General features: G+C 39.4%; 1 protein-coding gene and 1 long non-coding RNA gene across 12 annotated transcripts in view; one reads left to right on the forward strand and one right to left on the reverse strand.

Moving 5' to 3' along the window:
- Positions 1-13,838, reverse strand: part of IGF1 (insulin like growth factor 1) — a 77,017-nt gene that overhangs the window by 25,444 nt on the left and 37,735 nt on the right. The gene's annotated exons all lie outside the window — the stretch shown is intronic.
- LOC127491067 (uncharacterized) lies at positions 2,051-13,810 on the forward strand. Its single transcript, XR_007919556.2, has 4 exons — positions 2,051-4,697; positions 6,048-6,233; positions 8,217-8,275; positions 12,919-13,810. It is a non-coding gene; the product is annotated as an uncharacterized lncRNA (long non-coding RNA).

The raw sequence follows: 13,838 nt of genomic DNA on the forward strand, positions 1-13,838 counted from the left end.
ATAAGAAACTTTATACATTGTGTTTTATTACGCAATAAAACAGTTTGCTGCAGGATCAATGTTGACACAAATAAGTATTTTTAGTGATCTCTAGAATATAGTCATTTTGACTAGTTTTTAAATGAGATGCAATTAATTGCTCCATTCTTGCCTTAAAGTACTGCTGATTAATCAATATGTAATTCTACTTCAGTGGGCAGAATCATATTTGATATGTAAATTAAAAACACATTTGCTTAATATAAGAAAACCATTTCTGATAAGTTGAATTCAAAATGTTAAAAAATTGGACAGATCTCCTTGAAAACTAGTGAATTCTCTGTTGCAGAAAGCAGATACGCTGAGATCCTAGCACTGGGTACCTGAATTGAATAGAGTGGTTGATTACCGTGGTCCTTTCTATTCTGAAGATTCTATGGTAAGTAAAGAGAAGAAACACTCATCTAAGCTAAATATTTACTACAGTTGCATTGTCTTCAAGAAAAGGCTTTACATATTTTCTAACTTAGAAAGTGATAATTTGTTTTCTATTTATGTTTTGAGATGTGCTGCAACAAAAGACACAGGATTTGAAGAGTCTCTTCTACAATGAGATACAGTGCCAGAGTTCTGTTCTACTGGCACTATAAAGGGTCTACACACTTACTCAACTGCTAGCGTGAGCAGATATGCAAACATACCACAGAGTTTTTCTTGCTGACAAAGACTTGACATTGAAAATGTATATATTTATATACATATTTGGTCAGTAGTTTTGCTTCAGAGGTTTCATAGTATGTAGACTAAAGATTGCTTACCAGACAAGTTGGCCACCACCTAATCCAGACTTTGATTCTTCTATAAGTAGACATAATGTTTAGTCAGAATGCCCTGCTGAATCTTGAAAGTTGGCCAACAGACAAAATTCCAATGGTTAAGCAGCTGGCTTCTATAATAACAGCACTTCCCTTTAAATAATGCATGGTCAGTGAAGTAATTCAATAATCTTTAGGACAAACTTGCTAGTTACAAGGGTTTTGGGCAGAATTGTGGCATCATCAAAACCATATCAATTAGCTGAGTCTCACATTTTGTCATAGTTGCAAACAACCCTCTCCCTTCCATCTCTGAAGAGAAATGTGCAAAACTGAGATTTAACCAGGGCCATTGCTTCTAGAGCAAAGAGTTCTAGTCATCCATCACTGGTAAACATGGTACTACCTCCACTGGTACTATATAAAGTATAGTACTTTATAAGCTTGTTTTTCTTATAAATTTCTGGGAATGCAGTTGGCACACTCTATTTGAATTTAATATCTTTTGAAACCTCCCCTGTTGCTATTGAGAAAATTTTCCTTTAGTTAACTCTACCATTGGAAAGAAGGGACATCAATTTGCAGAATTAGCATTTAAACAATGAAATATGCAAATATTTTCCAAAAAGGGATACATCTGGGTTGTGACGACATATCCTTGTAACTCTTTGGTTTCTGAGTAGTGAAACTATTCTCTAGAAATTTGTTAACAGGAAGGGATTCCTAAATGGATCAACTGTTTCAAATCAGGAAAGAAAAGGTAAGATAAATAAAGTTGAATTTTGGGGGCTATTTCTAGAAAATTCTTAATTATGAGTCTCATAGAAGAGACCAATAGGATTATTAGCTATTGAGAAACTTATCTGCATTTAATTTTGATTACCTAAGGATTGACTGCACAACAGATATCATAGTTAAGATCTGTAGGTGTCAGAAAATTAGGCTTAATTCACAATGCCTTATTTCAGAACTCCAGAAACCTTGAACATTTACAAAACTCAAAATGTTTAACTTCTTATGGCAATATTTTTCTGTATACCATCTTATCCAATAATGCATTCAGTTGACATAATTTTGTGTGTGAAGGTAGCATAAAATTGTGTGAGATGTAATCTTAAATTTGTCCACATTTTAATATTTTAATTGTGATTTTATTTTGTGGAAAAAGAAAAAAAATCGCTTTCCAATTTGATAGCTTTATATGAAAAACAAACTCCTTTCATGAGTTCTTACTATAAGGAAAATTGTGGTAAGACTGTTATCCAGTTCCAAAATGTAATACATTGAAAGAGTGATATTTCTTGAATTCATAGGATTTGTATTTCATTTAAGACCTTTTGAGAGTCAACATTTTACCTTTCAAAAATTGGATGGAAATCATACATGGATTAAAACAACTATTGAGATATGTATCATTATGCACTTGGTAAAGGTATGGAAAGAAGGTTTTCCTATTGGTCTTATCATTATACCTTTAGCACAACATAGGTATGCAATCATATATACTCAGACACATAGCAAGGAAGTGATTTATTATTGTCAGTATCAAAGCTGATGTCAAACATTTTGAAATTAGAATTGTTTTTGAAAATATGAATATATACATATATACATATGGGCACATACATATATAAATGACCTGTTTTATACTTTGCTCATGGGTCCTACATTTGTGCTTTTCCTGTGGAAGTATCTTTCCAAGTAAGATTAACCTTTGGCATCTGTAAAAGTGAACACTGAGAAATGTTCTCTTTTCTATGAACTGTGTGTCATAAACTTTTCTTGAAAACCTATCAAATTTAGGCATTGATTTCAACTTTGGGATTGTGTTAATTTTTAATTGGCAGTGTTGGCAGGTCCCACTACCTCTCCGTTGGACGAGGTCATCTTTTCTAGGAATCATGGCCCTATCTGACCTGCCACCAGACTCTTCACTCAGCAACTCTTTCTCAGCTACTAATTCCCCATAACCCAAAACAACAAAGTCTTTCTGTTATTCAATAAAGTCAATGTTTGTCTATCTATGGGTCTAAAAGGAATGAAGTGAAGCTCTCTGGGGCTTCCCCTTTCTTGAGAGCCTCCCTTCTTTTGGAAGCCCAGCTCAAGGACAGGTGTGAAAAGGGTGCTATTCAGCCCACCTTGGCTTCCAAGACCAGGGAGCTGAAAGGAAGGCTTAAGGGCAAGAACAACTAGAGACTCAAAGCAGAAACATTACTTTTAGGACTCTGGAGAAATGGGCCGACAGAGTGGGAAGCAACATGATGTATTACTTTAGCCTAATACAATGCCCTGGAGGACGAGCGTCTTGCCAGGACAGCACAATTTACTAGCTTAGGTCTGATTTCAGGGCTTGGAGGAGATGGATGCAGCCAACAAAATTATACTTTGGCAAGAGAAATGCTTTGCTGGACAGAAATGTTGTCCTAAGGGAATGTTTTATCAATGTCTAAGGTGAAAGATAATCAAATGCCAAGAGGTCATTTTATGCCTGAATTATTTCAGAGGGGCCTGTTATATACATCAGTTACCATTTTCTAGGTAGGTAGTTTCTATTATTTAGAATACATTGCAGGATTTGGGTAAGGTCATCCTGTGACATCTGACAGGCAATGTACAGAGTGGTTAAAAGCACAGGATTTAGAGTTGGGCAGGTTTGGGATCTGCCATGTATTCATGTTTACCTTTGATTTGGCAAGGTAACAAATCTTCTATGACTTAGATCCTCATAGAAAATGGATGCAATAGGAGTCCCTCCTAGGACTGTTATAACCATTAAATGAGAATGTATGTAAAGTGCTTGCACAATGTCTGGTGTGCAGTATACAACAAAAATGTTGGCTCTTAGTATTATGGAGTTGAGTTGCTTAACATGGCTAGTTAGGCAGGTATCTTGTTCTGCCCTTACTCTTAAAAATGCATCCTTTCCAAAGTTTGGTTGAAACAGATGGCCTTTCTAGATAGAAGAGGACTGTTCTCCATTAAGAAGAATGACTAACTGTTCTCTTAAAAGGATAGCCAACTTTGTGTTGCATAGACTATCCAGAATAGTTTTTATCCAGAATAGACATCTTATGAGAATGGATTTTCTAATCAAGTCAAAAACAGGCAGAGTCAAATGGGCTTATTTTAGCCTTTGTTACCTTTGATTTTTCCCAAGTAACCCACTGGCTAAAATCATTGATTTATTTATTTTTTAGTTTTAGCTTCTATTCACCTTATTGCAAAGTAATACTGCAAGGCATGAGATGGGTGTGGGTAAAACTATGGTCAAAAGTTATTTCCCAATTACTTTCAACCAGCATTTGGATTTCTCCCCCTTTATCTCCACTTCATGTCTCACCTCTTTCTTTTCCTTTCTTTGTTCTTTATACTCCTTTCCTGCTATTGACAGTCATTGATATTTTGTTTTCTCACTGATGAAATTAAGGACACAAGCTTATGCCATGATGAATTAATGGTAGCTAGGATTTAGAATTTAGTTCTCTCTCCTGATTGACTAACTAGGACTCCCTCTCTTGCCAACCCTGCTTTGGGAATAAGCAGACACAAAGCATACCATACTTCCAGGCCCACTTAATCACTAGTCCATCTCAGACCCATACCTGAATGATAGGAGAACAAACAAAAGAAAGAATAAAAAAGGTTGAGGAATCCTATGTATGTACCACAGTTATCTCGAATTTTTTTTGAGAAAGACGGTGACGAAAATTGTAAGCTGAGTCTGGCTCCAATGTGAAGATTGTAGCCACACCACAGGCATTATCTCCTATACTTACATTGTGGTTGTTAGTTTACTCTTTCAAATGTGAGAAGAGAGATCTTGAAGGCAAAACATAAGGCATTCGTGAACAAAGAGAAGCGCCCTTCTTTCTGGTGCCACAGAAAGGTGAAGCAGCCAAAGAGGTATTAAAACACATTCTCTTTATTTTTCATTTCACTCTCTAAAGTCTAGTCTATCATTTCTCTTTTCTTTGCAACTTGGCACATGCCTTGTGTTCTCAGGGGCCCTGCTCCCTTTCAGTCTTCTCATTCAGGCCTCTGTTTTTTGCCTGGGTACATCTGGACATTTTCCCATGGGTGGGTATGACATGGTCAGGACTGCAGGTGAAGAGGCCCGGTCTGGCCTGTCTGAAGAAGTGTCAGGAGGTGGAAGCCCAGTAAAGAGAGGCATCCAGGCCTGTATCAGGAAGCCAACTGGTAGAAGACAGCCTCCACAGCAGCAGCAGAAACAGCCCTTGGTACCATGGCAGAGAATGAAGCAGCCAGAGACAGTGACAGATTGAACACAGGGAGAGAAGGAACTAGGGTTATGGCTTGGGTATTGCATGTTATAAATTATTGCGTAGTGTGTACTGGAATGCCACATGCATTCTATGTGGTGTCTTTCTTAGGCTGGTGTTTCAGCATTGTTCTTTTTACATCAAAAGATCCTCCTGGGGTGGGGGTACTTCTATATCACTATGTAGAGAGGGAACAGAAAAAAGAAAATATGGTATAATTGAAAACAACACTGTATTCCTGCCATAGATTCTTTGTGTGAGCTTACAAGTCACACAAACTCTCTGAGCCACAGTTGTTGTATGCAGACAACAAAAGCACTGGGTAATATCAAGTATACCTTCTATAAATATGTCCTTGTTATCTGGATGGTTATGATTTTTAATCAGTAATGCACTTATGGGACATATGAGTGCTTCTTCTTAAGTAAAAGGGAGCTACAGTAACAAAATGTAGCTGTGCTAAGAGAACCAGGATTTTTCTTTTTGTTAGGCTTGGTTTTAGTTGTAAACCTATTTTATAGGATGAATTTAAGGAAAGCACCTGAGGGAGGAAAATGAGAAAATGTCTGAATTGGAAGTGGGCTTGAGTGAGGAAGGGAAAGAGACAAAGCTGGCCATGAGGACTGCAGAAGCCAGCCAAGGAAGGGCACATACACTTGTGAATGAGAAAGAAAAGAAAAGAAAGAACACTTAGGAGAGTAATTTGCTGCAGCTGTTGAAGCAGTTGATAGAATTAAGCTACATTTTGAAAACCAGAGTTCTAAAGGAAGAGAGATGGGTACTTGGAAATGAGAATTACTGAGAAGAGTCCCTCTAGAAATCCTTGAGCATGACACTTTACCATTAGTTGTTAATATTGTTGAGCAGAAGGCTTAACTCCTAGCACTCAATGTAGGCTAATGTTTTATTTTGTTAATTTCCTTGGTGTCTATCAATCCACATGAGTCCTCTGTTGACATTCCCTTCCTTTCAGGTAGACAGATGAAGAATTTCCCTGGGAATATCTGGCTACAACTACATATTACCTCATCTCTGGAAATGTGAATGAACTTCCAGACAGGTCATCATCTAGTCCATTGCTACTCAACATCTACCCAGAGGACAAAATCAGAACATAAAGATTATCAGCATGGTTTGTTGAGTGCTACCCTCTTTTTTGGTAAATAAAGTTAATGCTAATGTTACTAAAACTTAAAAAAAACACTATAAAAGGGTTCTCAAGTGGTAGTATTTGTCATCAAAATAGCAAACTAGTGTGCAGACTGAGGCTGAATGGTTCATTTAGAGTGTGATTATATTATTTCAGTGAATTTCAGATAAAATCTAGACTCATCAGACCATTATTCATTTTTTGTTTGACAGGCAGAGTGGACAGTGAGAGAGAGAGAGAGGAAGGTCTTCCTTTTGCCGTTGGTTCACCCTCCAATGGCCGCTGCGGCTGGCGCGCTGCAGCCAGCGCACTGTGGCCAGTGCACCGCACTGATCCAATGGCAGGAGCCAGGTACTTCTCCTGGTCTCCCATGGGGTGCAGGGACCAAGCACTTGGGCCATCCTCCACTGCACTCCCTGGCCACAGCAGAGAGTTGGCCTGGAAGAGGGGCAACCGGGAAAGAATCCGGCGCCCCGACTGGGACTAGAACCCCGTGTGCTGGTGCCGCAAGGTGGAGGATTAGCCTACTGAGCCGCGGCGCCGGCTACCATTATTTCTTTCCTTTCTGTAGAAGTTTGCTGCTATTTTTCTCTTTTCCTCAGCATTCAATTGCTTAAACACGACTAAGAAGCTTTAAGTGCCTTCCTTAAATTATGGCATTTTATAATTTCCTATAACTATACATTAGAGTAAACTCAAGGTCAGCTGAAGAAGTTTCTTAGTAATGGTCCAGTAATGATTGAGCCTGTTAGGTTTTAGTCACCACACTTGCCACCCTGAGTTTTCTGAATTGAAGTGAGCTATGAATAAGGAGAGAGAAGGGTACATCCTGGCTTGAGTCCAAGGGGAATTCTGTTCTCACCTTTATTTTATTTGGGACCAACCTCATGCTTCCTTCACTGAATCTCATTTAATGCTTTTTAGCAAATAGAATTACTCTTCAAGAAAAATATCTGATTCTAAAATTCACCAAAGAATTATATTTTCAGTTTGAGATATTACCTGGAGAAATCACACCGCTCCATTTTTATTTCCTGTACACATTCAAACCCACTGTCAATGGCTACACGACTCCACTCATGACCCAACATGAGGAATGGCCAGTCACTCAGTTCTGTGAATTTCCTTTCTGAGAATTAGACACTCTTGCCCCAGAAGTCATTTTCCAATTTATCACAAAACCTATCTGTGGTTGCAGAATTAGTTGGCCTCTTTGAGAACAAGCAACGTGAGGCCTAATATGACACACAGCTGGGGAGGCTCCTTTGGTGCAGGGACACTGGGCCAGGAGAACTGCTGGTGGGCCATTTTATTTCCCCTGACACTTGTCTTCTGTCTGCTCTCTTTGGCTCAGATTTGTGTTTGGCAAAGCTGCATGGAGGCACTGATTATGCTAATACTTAGGCATGATTAGCTCTGTCCCAAATCTAGCAGCAAGCAAAGGACTACGTTCAGGGTCTAAATACAGTCTTTCTTTAAAAAAAAAAAAAAGTTTACTTATTCATTTTATTGATTTGAAATGTAGAGCAATGGGGGCAGTAGGGAGATGCCCCATTTCCCAGTTCACTCTCCAAGTGCCCACAATAGACATGGCTGGGCTAGGCTGGAGCTAAGAGCCAGAAATTCCACTCAAGTCTCCCATATGGATGGCAGAGACCCAAGTACTTGAGCCATCATTTTCTGCCTCCCAGGCACGTTATCAGGAAGCTGGGTTGAAGTAGAGGTGGGACATAATCCCAGGTCCTCTGATATGGGATGTGGGTGTCCCAAATGGTAGCTTAACCTGCTGAGCCACAAAGCCTACCCTCCTGATACATTCTTGCAACAGGGAAGCCTACATTTTAATCTCCATTATATAAACTAAATGTTTATTTGAATGAAAACTGCATACATAAACTTTAGGAGGATATGACCCCCAAGGTTCTGTAGCAACTTCTGTATAATTGGCATGGGAGGAGACAGGTAAAGGTTTGTTTTTGTTTTTTGTTTTAGCATTAGGAGTCCTGATACGAGAATGTGGAGCGAGCTACTGACATCCCTCTTCCTGAACTGTAAGTTCAAGTCAAGAAAAGGATGGTAGTAAAAAGGGATATCTTAGTTCAGGAACATTTTAATCTACCTCTAAAGACTAGCTAATTTATGTTTCTTCTCAAACAACTCCTCCTCCTCCTCCTTCCTCTTGGCCTCTCATTCAAGAAGATACACTGGCAAAGTTCACTTGTGAAGCTGTGGTCTTCTCATATCTGATTGCACCAGCACTCCCCCAGTCCAATGAGATTTGCCTTTGGCAGGCATTTCCTGCGTTTGGACTACGAACTGTCATAAATTCCTTTCGTTCTTCAGAACATCTGTGCCTTCTTTTGCCACATCTTTTTTCCTGGTACTCAACAGGCCACAAATCACCCCGTTCTTCTTTTTCCAGGCTGTTGATGTCTTAACACTCTCCTTTCAAACCAAATTCCTCTCTTGTCCTTGGCTGTGGCTCTTGGCTTCCCAGCTTTCTCGTCTCCCCCATCTGTGTTAGTCATTTGTGGGATCACCAACAGTGTCTCCTTCTTCTCCTGGCCAGAAATTTTGCATTTCTCTAAATGTCACAGGTACTATGCAGACCATGTTACCTGGTTGGAAGTTAGTTAAACTTCCTAATATGGTTTAAACACAGTGGTGCAAACAATGCCTCCATGCAAAGAAGAACACTCTCAAATCTAATGGATATTGATTAGCTAGTGAGAGAGAAGGCATTATAATGTAACTTGAAAAAATATAACAAAATACAGTTACAAACTTTTCCATTAAACACAACTTTCTCTTTGACATTTTGAAAAAAAAAAAAAAAAAAAAAAGAATCCTTTGCCATAACACACTACCAAGAACTTCCCTTTACTGAGGACTTTCTATTAAGCTACTATAACAAATGTTACTTTTTATTTCATTTATATTCTTACAGTATCTACATGGAATCAACATTACTATTATATTCTTTTTACATATTAGGAAGCTGAGGCTGAGCAAGGTTAAGTAACTTAACTAAAATCCTAATCTAGTTAGCCAGTTCACCTCCATGAACACCTTGGAAGTAGGAAAATTCTCTGATGATGAGAAAGTCTGAGGTTGATGCTGTCCTGGGATTATTGAGGGCACCTGATGCTAGCATCTATGAAGGAAATAGGTGAGGTCAGGTAAGTCAGCCCATCATCCTCAGGTTCTCAGCACATACAGTAGACCAAATTTTATCCTAGCTATTCTGGAGAATGCCAGAGGGAATACTATATGTGACTTTTGCCCTTGAGAAAGAAGTTTTGCACTTGTGCGGTTTAGAAAATGAATGAATATTATTAGATGCTCACACCCCACCTAGGTACACTGTAATGCTTTCAGTTTCAGTTGGAGCATTCAGTTCTGTCACATATCCAGACCATCCTGCTCCCAATACCCTTGAAATGTTTGAAGTTATAACAACTTTAGCAGACACTGAAAAGAGAAATTTTGCCCATAATCATGATAGCCCAACAAGTCACATTATCTTCATTTTTAAAATTCTTTCTTATTCTCATCCAGATGCACACATTATTCCGACTTAGCTACAACTGCTACAGCCCAAAGTCAATGTAGTATTAGATTTTTCCACTTGGCATTATATTGAAAACATTTCCCATTTTGCTTCATAGACTTCATAATAATTTTAAAACTGAAGGACATTTTATTTATATATTTCCTATGACTAGATCTTTGGGCTACTTCCAGTTTCATTATTTTAGCTAATGCAGCAATAAGTGTTTTTGTACACATAACATTCTACTCATAGATCATTGTCAGAATAAATTCTCTGGAATGGAATTACTGACTCAAAGAGTATTATCAGACAATCCTATTCTGATGAAAGCACACAATTTTGCATAAGGACCAGAAGGAATTTAATCAAAAAAGCAGAGAATTATATCCAGATTTTCTCCCAGGATTAGAAAGAGACAGCTAAGGTAAAGCACAAACAGGCTCTTACCTGTATCCCAGGAATTAGAAAAACAAACCCATTTCTGTTTTCAATTACTAGTGCAGTTTCCTCTGAAGGAAACATGGGGCATAACCAAGACTTGGGCTTGAAATCCAAAGGTTTGCTAAGTACTTGAAAAATAAAGGAAAATGAAATTGATGACAAGAGACCTTGGTTCTCAACTATCAAATCACCAAGTGCCTATAAAGTTTCTTCTCCAGGGTGTATGTGGGTGGGGATGGGGAGACTCAAGGAATGCAGCTGCCAAGGTATTACCACATCCCCATGGTATGGAGTTGGAGTTTGCATCCTAAATACAAAAGCTTTGCTCCCATAATCCTTCTGAGCCCAGATTCTCTTTGGAGAGACTTTCTCCTTCCCAGTCTGTTGTCTCTCAGTCTTCTTTCGAGGCATAATAATCCTTGGTAACCTGTCTTCTTATCCAGCCCAAAATTTGGCCAACAGCATCTGCTCTCCTTTTTACTGCATTCTTCCTCTCCTGTTTATCATCATTCGATCACAAATGTCTATTAAGTTCCTGCTAAATTCTAGACACTGTTCTCAGTATTGGAGATAAAATGTCAACAAAACAGGTATAATAGGGTAACAGGTCACCATTCCCTTGTAACCTGGGTTACTATGGCAGCCTTAAATGAAACTGTAATGTGGGGATTATATGCTCAATAATTCAATGACAGTAGCTTAGAACAATTGTTGAAGTCTGGCAAGAGAAGTTTCCTTCAGGCCCCTGGGAGAATTCTTATCTGATTACTCAACTCCTATTAATCTCTCTGGATATGTAAAATGATAATTTTGTTTATCACAAATTTATTCTTAATTACATACCCACACTAACCTTTATTTTCCATATTTTGAAGACTGGCCCATTTCTCCAACTTGATTACAAGCATTTTTAGGGCAGAAATCGCAACTTCCTGTTTCTGTGTCTAGAAGAACTATCCTGAGCACATAGGCACTTCCTAAATACTCGCTGACTAGTGGATGACAAGTGAGGTACACAAACAGCCCAGAAAGAAATAAGAACACTGGAAAGAAGAAACCTAACATCAAGATTAGTGTCGATGGCACCATTTCTTCTGGTGTTCAACCCTGGGGGTTGCTGTGAGCTAAGGCACAAAGAGAACTTGGAATAGATTGTGGCACATGGCAAGCCTTCACAAAGTCACCTTATATCATCTCATTAGCATCACTACTATGAATTCAGTGTGAGGTTGTGTGGTAATGTTATTAGAGCTCCATCTCTGTAGCCAGTCTGAATGTGTTCAGACACTGGCCTTACCATTTCTAGCTACATGATTGTGGGATGCTACTTAAGGTGCTAATGATGAATGAATCACTAAACATTTGGCAGCAGTGGGCTCTGTGGTGCAGTGGGTTAAGCCATCACTTGAGATGTCCACATCCCATATCAGAATGCCTGTCTTGAGTGCTGGCTACTCTACTTCTGATCCAGCTTCCTGGTAATGTGCCTGGGAATCATTGGATAATGATCCAAGTACTTGGTCCCTACCACCCATGTGGGAGACTCGGATGGAGTTCCTGGCTCTTGGTTTTTGCCTGGCTTAGCCCTGGCTGTTGCAGGCATTTGGGGAGTGAACAAGTAGATAGAAGATTCTCATTCTCATTCTCTCTCTCTCTTTCCCATCCACCCTCCCTCCCTCCCTCCTTCCCTTTTCCTCTTTTTACACTTCCCTTTCTCCCTCCCTTGCTGTCACTCTTTCAAATAAATAAATCTTTAAAATAAATCACTTAGCAAATGTTAAATTCATTCAACAACTAATCAGTGAACGGCCATTACCTGTCAGAATTCAGGAGGACAAAGAAGATAGTTCCTTTCCCTGCTGCCTTCAGGGGCCAGCAGTTCATAATGTGTCCTGTCATTCTGCATCACGTTAGCAAAATAGTCTGGACAACCAGCTCCTGGCTAACTCCAGGGAATGCCTAGCAGTTCACAGTGCACTCTGTCCTCCAGCCATTTCAACAACCCTATGAGTCATATCAAATTATTCCCATTGTATAGATGAGAAAACAGAGTTTAAGTGACTGGTGTGTCTGGAAGTGCCCTTGTTTTCAAATGGCAAGACTTCTCCACTCACATGCCTGACCTCAGGACCTATGGGAGGACAAGTGTTAGGTTCATGAATCTGTGGGGTTTCATGAGGCAGCTCATGCCCAACATGACTAATACACCATGAAGTGGGTGGGTGCACAATGACTGACACATATCAATGGTTCTTAAACTTGAGCCAGCATTGTTCTCACCTGGAGGGCTTTTTAAACACAGAGATTGATGGGGACCACCCTCAGAGTTGCTGTTTCAACAGGTCTAAGTTTGGGCCCAAGAATTTGCATTTCCACCATATTCTCTGATGGTGCTAAATCTCTTTGTGATGCCAACTTGCAATATGTAAATATATGACCAAATAGTAGAGCACTAGCAAGAAGGAAAGAGCTACCTAGGACTATAGTCCTGGCAATGACTTCTTAAACTTTAAGAACTCCAGGATGACTTCATATTTCTTTTGATAATTGCCCAATAAAGGCATCCATATGTTAGTCTGGTAGCAGAACCAGTTTTATTGAAAAACAAAGAAATAATCATAACCCTCAAATCAGAAATTTTGGTGAAATGAAAATCACATGTTGACCTTTTTCCCTTCCCTGCATTTTTTATTTGCACAGTCTGTGTCATTCTGAATTCCAGCTAGCACCTGAAGACAACAATCCAGGTCTCAGGGAAGGAAATTAGAGCCTTAACAAATTCCCCAGCCAAATGGAAAGCTTGAGACCCGGGGATATCCTCTGATATTGAGAGCTGCCTTTTCAAAGTACCACGTTCAATCTGCTGCTAAGCCTTCAAAATTGTAAGGTGGGTATTTAAGCCAATTTGCTCAATTGTAGAACTTAGCTCAGAAGACAGACTTCATGAGGGCCCAAGCCTATCTTTTCTATGTTTTCACCCTTTTGTACCATCTAGGGTAAAGCAGAGAGGCCATAAAGGTGGTCTGGGCTTTGGGAACACCTTCAGCACCACATCACAGTGTGTTTTCATAGATCATTCAAAACTCACGGCAAAAGAGAGGAAAAGGAAACACACCACTGATGAATGCCTATTCTCCAAACCAGAGGACATTCAATTTTTCAAAAAGAGAAATGATAATTTGTTATATGTCAGGCCATACGTAATCATCAACATTTCTTAAGCTAGTGTTCAGATCATTTTCACTGAGGGAAACTGGGTTAATTAATCCAATTGCTTCCATGCGGAAGTGCAGCAAGACAGTAAGTGATGGTCTATTTAATTTTCAAGCCTTTGCCATGAGATGTGTGGGAAGCTCTCATAGCTTTAAATCAAATGATGCCCCACAGGCAGGAAATTCATATTGGGAACATGAGGAGGAGAGACAGGGGCACTGCTGGCTTGACAATTGTAACCTGCCTCCAGGTCCCTGTTTCTATTTCCCTTTAAAGAAGAAACTGAGTTGTTCACCATTCTCTTTCTAGTCACTTCCTCTTTGTGGCCTTGCTAGGTTATTTCAGCATATGCCTTCTTCATTGGTCTATTTTTGGGAAGGAACAGAGGAAAAATGACCTCATTGGCA

Source organism: Oryctolagus cuniculus, chromosome 11 (assembly GCF_964237555.1).
Source record: "Oryctolagus cuniculus chromosome 11, mOryCun1.1, whole genome shotgun sequence".
NCBI classification, from domain to species: domain Eukaryota; kingdom Metazoa; phylum Chordata; class Mammalia; order Lagomorpha; family Leporidae; genus Oryctolagus; species Oryctolagus cuniculus.